At 36.1% G+C, this 8,427-nt stretch overlaps 1 pseudogene across 1 annotated transcript in view; it reads right to left on the bottom strand.

Annotated features, from left to right (window-relative positions):
• Positions 1–1,257: 1,257 nt before the first annotated feature.
• Positions 1,258–8,427, bottom strand: part of LOC148716875 (uncharacterized) — a 22,907-nt pseudogene continuing 15,737 nt past the window's right edge. Inside the window, exon 6 of the transcript XR_015995637.1 lies at positions 1,258–4,814. The product of XR_015995637.1 is annotated as an uncharacterized LOC148716875 (transcript). The remainder of the gene's footprint in view (positions 4,815–8,427) is intronic.

Genomic DNA, 8,427 nt, shown 5'->3' with positions numbered 1-8,427 from the left:
TTTCTGCCATACTTTTGAACATTTTAACCCCAAAGAGTGACTAGTATCTAATTTCTCCTTACAACGTCACCCCTGAATCAAACATTAAGGTCACAAGAGTAAAGGAAATGATCACCAAGTAAAAATTATTTCGATTGTCAAACAAATTCTCCTTGTCAGCACCTTAGGAAATGTATAGAGAACAGTATGGAGAATTTGTTAGGGTTTAAAGGGTTAAACAACAGTTTAACCATAAAACATTAAGCCTAATGGGTTGTGAAGCTACGAGAAACATCCGGGTCAGAGGAATAAACGAAATGATTGCCATTAAATTAATGAAACCCTCTTGATTGTTCAACAAATTCTTCTTGTTAGTCTCTTGGGGAATGTGTAGAGAACAGTCTGAATAACGTACAAGCTGATGTCAGGGTGTGAATAGGGTTGACCTCCAAGAACGACCAGGAAGTAATTTCTCCCTACAATATTAATACACAAAGGCAAAGACAAGTAATGAGAATACAGAAATAACAGCCAGCGACATTTATTATATTTCCTATCATTTGTGCCTACACACTAATTACAATTTCAGTGAAGAGCTGGGGGGGGGGCACTTATTAGAGGAGGGGGCTCAGTCAAGTGGTGCACTTATCAAGTTTTCCTTTCAACAAACTTTTAACTTTATTTTTGCAAAATTTTTAAAAGAAAGACAGAAACTTTAACATTATACACATCGATGATGTGTATAATGATATGGAGGTGGAAAAGTAAATGGAAGTCACTGACAGAAAAGATACTATTCTCAGTGTAATAGTTCCTCTGTAGTTTAAGCTTAATCATAAACTCCCAAGATCAGATTGTTCATTCTCCCCTCTACTGGTGACACATTTCCTTGTAAATTAGTTAGAACAATTTGGCATTAGATCAAGATAACTTGTACTTGTTAAGTTTGAGTATATTCTCATTACATGATTGCTGGCTAATGTATGGTTATTAATGGATTACTACAGGTTTATTACTTGTGGGAGTTAAAGGGTTACAGGGTTATAAATTGAGACCAAATGGCAATAAAAACTGGTGTTCCAAGCATTTCAGAAAATGAGGGGAAGGGAATTATTTAAGAGTACTTGTTTGACACTAGGGACTGTGGGTTGGGTGTTTGTTTGCAAAAGGGTGCATATTAGATTGAGGGCCCTTATTGGAGGAAATATGATAGTTAACACGTGAGTGCCTGCACCCTTCCCATCCACCCTAGCTGGGTACATGTGAACCCTAATGAGATTGAAAGCAAAGAAAATGGCTTTATTTTAACTTTGATCTTTAATTTGTTACATACACCAAAGATAGCTACAACTTTGTAGGCCCAGTAAATTTAATTTTTTTGTTATAACCCTTTTTTTTTCTAGTAAAAAAGTTAGCCATAAAATTTCATGTTGTAAAAGTTAATATTAACAGTACTGTCTAAAAATTAGATTATCAGCTGATATTGATTGTTTGATAATTGATAAGGGCCAAACTCAGCTATTATGAAGAGAAATTTAGAACTAATAATCCAATAAACTGTAGATATATTTTATATCTTGTCAAGTTGAAAGGACCACCATTAATTTTTTTTTTTATAATGTTACCAAAAAAATCAGATTTCTTTAAATACATAATTATTTGTCTTATGAATTGCAAAGTATCTGCATATTATGATAGTCTAAAGACTAAAACAATTAAACTTTCTTCTTGTGATCTTTCTTTTTTAAAAAAAGTTCTGAAAACATTTCATTTACTCTGTAAATGTGTACTTTTACTTTATGAAAAATTATCAGCTTGTAATTTCTATCACTTGATAGTTAATGAGGACAAAGCTAAAATCAGCTATGTTATAGTTTTATGCAACCATTGTCATTGGAGCTGTTGATCAAAAGCTGAGACTAAATTAAGTTACAGTTGTCAAGAAAGGGGACTGACATGAAAATCCAACCTACATTGAAGATAAAACAAGCTCCTTGAACAAAAAAATAAATGGACCAAAGTTTCTATGCCTGTAAGTCAGTTCTAATACTTTGGAATTATTTTCTAGTTTCTGGGCATGACCAGGTCCCAAAAGACTGACAAAAACATGAAGAAATATGCAGTGTCTCCTAAAAATTACCAACAACTATACATAAACATAATTTAAAGGAGAAGTGAGCTTCAAAAACCAAAAAAATTCATCCCCTCCATTTAAATCAGTGTATCACTTTTTGCAATTGTAAACAGTGACTTCACCACAGATGGTATTTAATTGTGTAAATCACCTTTTGAAGAAAATGCAGTCACCTCATCTCAAACCAAAAAAACTTGGGAATCATTCAGATTTGAGGAGAAAACTGAACTGTTTCCCAAGGCAGTGGAACCTTGATTTAACAAACCTCTATAAAACGAAGTCCTCAGTATAATGAGCAATACTTCACTTTCAGCCCAGCTAAAGTTACAGTAAAATGTATGCCACATTACCTCCGTTGATATAATGAACGAATTTCCTTAGTCCCTTGGCACTTTGTTAAATCTAGGTTCCATTAAGCCCAATTAAAAAGCACTTGGTAGTACATTCACTGACCCTTTCACTCTTACTCAGAATAAAAATTCTTACAATCAAAGAAACTGTCAAGTAAAGATATACGGTGATCACCTCAGTGAACAATCTGATACAGATGTCCCAGACAACAGATACACAAGTTTATGATTTGACACTACAGTAGAACCCATGCTAACCTAAGGACTCCCTTGAGGGAAACAAAAATGGTTGAAGTTAGAAGAGGTTTGAGTTGGCTGATAGTAAAAGAAATGTGGTGAAAGGAAAGGGCATCTTGTTCGAGTTACCAGGGGGTTTGAGTGAACGGAGTTTGAGTTAACAGGGAACTATACTGTATAGTTCTTATAGCAGAATGTCTTTTTTGTTCTTGGGAGTGAAAGGATAAAATTTGATTAGAATGAGACCATACATCTTGAAAATCCCCTTCATCAACTGTTTGAGCCAATAAATTAAACCTTAATTGGTAATAAATGAATAGAGAATAATACATGGGTGCATGGAGTTTCTCTTTGAGATTTTAACTTGAACCCAAGAACAGAAATTCTTTATCTACAAGCGACCATACATTGTTTAGTTTATCATATAGACACCAAAGGCCTTTGCTAACAAGAAAATTTGACAACCTTGGATCCGGATTTGAGAACACTTTGCCATTCATTCATCAACCTGACAAAGTGTCGCCAAAGGCACCAATTGGTGATATCAAACACATAAAAAATTATTACGAACAGTTACAGCTTTTCCCAAGAATGGAAATCCTTGTGAAACACTACAGTTTATATGATAAACAAATTCTTTAATAGTTTAAATTGACTCATACTATTGATAATAGCAATCTTTCCCTGCTGAGAGTAGCATGAACAACTCAAAGCTTCAATGGACCCCCCCTCCCCCCCACAGGTAAGGCCCTGGGCATATGAACTTTTGAAGAATGGTTTGTCCAAATCACCACTCCCCCCAGGCAAAAATTGTGTTCAAAAATCCCCACCCAAGCACATATTGAATGATTGTTTATGTGATCAATGAAATTTGTAGAATTTAGCAAAGATTCTGGTGCTGCTGTTTGGTTATTTTGCATGCAAGCATCATTTTACAAGTGAAATTTTTCTTCTTGATTTTTTTTGCATACAGGTATCATTTTACAAGTGAAAATTTCCTTCTAAATCATTTGCTCACGAAAAACAGACTCTTCACCATTAAACTCCTTGTGTATTCCACAGGTTCAAACTTCCCAACCCCACCCAGGTAAGCTTCCAATTCCCCAAACCCTTGTGGGTTACCCAGAGGGGGTAGGTTGAGGGAAAATAAAATGGTTCCCGATTAATTTAGCTCTTTATTCGTGGGTCACTTTGAACTAAAAATTTACGTTTGTCCATGTGGACATGAGAAGATCTTACCATCTTCAATCATGAGTCATGATTCAAGAAAAACCATATCATGATTCCTGAGAAAAAAAATGCCCAATCCTGCTTTTCATAAAAGTATAGGGGACCCTCAAAAATTATTCAATATTTCTTTAAGAAATTTAATGCACATGAACCTCCAAGAAAGCTCCCCTCTAAAGTAGCTTATTTTCTCAAAAAATGTCTCATAAACCTTAATCTCCAAAGAAATTACTGAGTAAGGAAACTTGCCTCTCCTCTTTTGAACAAGGGAGAAGGTGAAAAATCCCCATCAATATGCTGACCACGATTCAAGCAAATTTTCAACTTTGTAAGTTGGCAAATGACGTTAGTTTAAGTTTTGTAATATATGCTAGGTACAAAAAAGTCCCACTAGTTTTCACCTGGTGCTGCCATGATCCATACATGTGCAGAGAGTTAAGAGGTTTGATTTCCATTTTGAGGTTGCCTGCTTTTGTGAAACTCACCATTTGGCTTCCTTAAAGCCTTTTCAAGCTGTTCCCAGAAGTAAGGTTTCACATTGCAGTTTTCCCAATCCAGGTAGGTTGTGTCTTGAAGAGCAAAGGGTATTTCACAATTCTTATACATAACTGGTACAACCTGATGATATAGCACCCTGGAAAGCGCCTTTTGTAGCTCATGTTTACACCAATCACTCTTAATGAAGTCTGGAGAAAGTACTGCAATTGTTTTTTTACTGAAGCAAATTGCTTCAGTTATGTTTTGCATTATTGATATTCCAATGGTGAAGGTCTTAAAGTCAATACAGCACTTAAAACCTCGTTTTTCGAGCTCGGCATGAAGTTCCTTCACCCAGTCAACATCTTTGTAACAGTAGCATATAAACACATCATGCTTTGCTTCATAATCTGAAAAAAGTCAAACCAGTTGTCAAGTTCCAACCATGTTTTTGATAAATGCACAACACAGGCTTAAACCACAGCCTTTTTTTTTTTATGAGTGATGCAATCACAAAGGAAGAAGTGAATTCAAAGTGAAAATACAAAATGAAAAAATTGGTAAAAATGAAAAAAAAAGGTAAAAATGAAAAAAAAAAATTAATAATGCAACAACTCAGGTAATTATGTCACATAAATGTAGCAAGGCAAAATAAATATGATTCAAGTTAACAAATTGAACTTAAGGGGGAGAAATTTGCATTGAAGGCTGAATTCAGGAAAAAAGCATGCTGAATGTCAGTAACTGAAAGGGCAACGTACCCTAAAAGCCGGAACGGCAAAATGGTGGAATGGCGGAAAATGACCCCAAATCCTAAAACATGGAACAGCGGGAAATGACCCCAAACTCTAAAACACGGAATGGCAGAAAATGACCCCAAATTCTTAAACATGGAACGGATGTCAAGGCATGTTGTATGAATTTTCTACAAAGCATATGAAAACTAAATTGACATACCACAATGCAATAAACAATTGTAACATACGTTTCCTGGTCACGTCTGCATTGATTTAATGAGACAATAACATCTCATATACTTGTAAGTGTGAGAACATCAAAGAAATGTTTTCAGGCTTTTAAAAATATAACGACGTTCAGCCCCAGCTCAAACTTAGACTAGCATGAGAGCAAGTCCTCGTTACAAGCCCTTCAATACGAGAGTTTCTTTGTCCACGAATCCCCTTTCGGTCTTTAGTAACACTAGCTGAAGACAGGTTTGCATGAGGTCATGCGCGTTGGAAAGTTAGCAGAAGGAAATCGTCAGGAAGAATTTGAAGAATTTCTTTCTGACCAGGTGTCCAAAAGTACGATGGCCCAGAAGGGTCACAGTCCAGTTTTAATTTTTGACAGTCCAGTTTTATTTTTTGACAGTCCAGTTTTATTTTTTTTTGACAGTCCAGTTTTATTTTTTTGGACAGTCCCGTTTTAACTTTTGACGGTCCAGTTTTATTTTTTTGACAGTCCAGTTTTTTTTTTTTTGACAGTCCAGTTTTATCTTTTGACAGCCCAGTTTTATTTTTTGACAGTCCAGTTTTATTTTTTTTTGACAGTCCAGTTTTATTTTTTGACAGTCCAATTTTATTTTTTTTTTGACAGTCCAGTTTTATTTTTTTGACACTCCAGTTTTATTGTTTTTGACAGTCCAGTTTTATTTTTTGCGTCACAGTCCAGTTTTATTTTTTGAGTAGTCACTAGATCTCTCTCGATGTGTTGCATGTTGCACGTGTTGTTTGACTAGCGACTAAATACAGGAATGGCTCCGACCTGTAATTGGATGATAAAAATAGTAAAATGTCTGTAAAAGTTAATAAGTTACATCTTAACTCCTTGCACGTGAGTATTGTTTAACCCCAAGCGGAACAGTGAAATATCAGTGCGACTGAAAACTCCGATGTGTCAAACAAGAGATGGTTACTTACATAACGAAGGGGAAACCTTTCTTGTTCAGTGATATTCCGCAGAGGACTAAGTCATCTGCTGACTCGTTCCGCTGACTAAACTCATTTAGTCAGTGCAGACTCAGTTCAGGTGGACGACTAGAGACTGGAGCCATTCCTGTATTTCACCGCTGGTAGGAATGGCTCCGACTCGTGCGTCTATTAATTTTCTTTCTTTTTTCTTTTTTTTTTGGCGAAATAAATTTTAAACTGAAATAAAATCTAAAGAGGTTTTTATTACGTGACGCTCCGACTGATATTTTTAATCTACAGTATGCTCTGCTGGAGAAATGTGGCTTGGCCGCAATCGAGGGAGTTTTCTTCGTGGAACATTGACTTTCTGGGAAAATTGTTCACGTGAAAGACAAATCCATTCATCGGGCTCCTCGTCTATTTTTGCACAACACCGAAAGGAAGAAAGTCGCGGATCACTTTAATTTCGCTTGGTAATTTTTAACAATTCTACTCTACCTGAAAAAAGGAAATACTCACGTGCAAGGAGTTAAGATATAACTTATTAACTTTTACTTTTTATCATTCAATTACAGCTCGGAGCCATCCTATATTTAGTCGCTCTATTTCCCAAGTTCCTTCTCGATGGCATTCTTCAGTTGATCATCAGATAAGGTGGATCTTCTCGACAGGGCTAAGGATCGAAGACGTCTTTTCAGGGTTGATAAACTGATAGCTATGTCGTGGAGTCTCAAAAATTCAAGTATTTCCAGACTGCTGTAGCCCTGTTTGAAGTACTGTGATATAAGTTCCAGCTCATTTCCGTCAGAATTATCACTGTCGCTCATGCATGGTGTATATGTTGGTAACGGCATTTTGTACTTTGTACTTTGGAATCAAAATGGCGGAAAATTAAAATTCCCGCCCTTTCAGTGTACAGTTGATGAAGGTTTGATCGAGAGAGATCTGGTGACTACTTAAAAAATAAAACTGGACTGTGACCCAAAGATAAAACTGGACTGTGACCCAAAAATAAAACTGGACTATGAACCAAAAAACAAAACTGGACTGTCAAAATAAATGAAACTGGACTGTCATAAAAATAAAACTGGACTGTCAAAAAAAATAAAACTGGACTGTCAAAAAATAAAACTGGACTGTCAAAAGATAAAACTGGACTGTCAAAAAATAAAACTGGACTGTCAAAAATAAAACTGGACTGTCAAAAAATAAAACTGGACTGTCAAAAAAATAACTGGACTGTCAAAAGTTAAAACTGGACTGTGACCCTTCTGGGCCATCGTAGAAAACACCACCATCCTTGTATGAAATTTACAGCTTACATATCAGCGGAAGAAATAAACTTTGTGGACAAAAAAAAAGGCTATTTCACCAATTCATTTAGTGGATTTCTTCTGTTCCTCAACAAATTGCAAATCGTCAACTCTATGGCGTTAAATTACCCTTCCTGAAAGGGAAGTGTAATTCTTTGTCTTTCACGCCATGAGAGATTCCCACTTTTTATGCTGCGACTAAAACTCATGACAAATTTAGCATAACAAATTTAGCATAACAAAAGGTAACTAAACAGGTTTACAACGCAAAAACGCAGCTATCTTTCATGTAGAATGGTTCATTATTATTCATACCTCTCAGAAAAAGAAAAAAAATTGATAACACTTAATTTCAGTCACGTGCATTATCGTCGTGGGGATGAATGGGCCAAGCGCTTGAGTGTCTTTGTACAAAATTCGTGCAACATGCCTTGACATCTGTTCCGTGTTTTAGAATTTGTGGTAATTTTCCTTCATTCCGTCTTTTAGAATTTGGGGTCATTTTCCGCCATTCTACATTTTAGGATTTTGGGTCATTTTCCACCGTTCCATGTTTTGGGATTTGGGGTGATTTTCTGCCGTTCAGTGTTTTAGGATTTGGGGTCATCTTCCAGCATTCCGTGTTTCAGGATCTGGGGTCATTTTCCGCCGTTCCGTGTTTTAGGATTTGGAGTCATTTTCTGCTGTTCTGTGTTTTAGGATTCGGGGTTATTTTCCGCCGTTCCGTGTTTAAGAATTAGAGATCATTTTCTGCCATTGCACCGTTCCGGCTTTTAGGGTCGCCTAACTGAAAAGGGAGG

Source organism: Stylophora pistillata, chromosome 14 (assembly GCF_964205215.1).
Source record: "Stylophora pistillata chromosome 14, jaStyPist1.2, whole genome shotgun sequence".
Lineage (NCBI taxonomy): Eukaryota > Metazoa > Cnidaria > Anthozoa > Scleractinia > Pocilloporidae > Stylophora > Stylophora pistillata.
The sequence above is the reverse complement of the archived record's forward strand: the minus strand, read 5'-3'. Positions and strand labels throughout refer to the sequence as shown.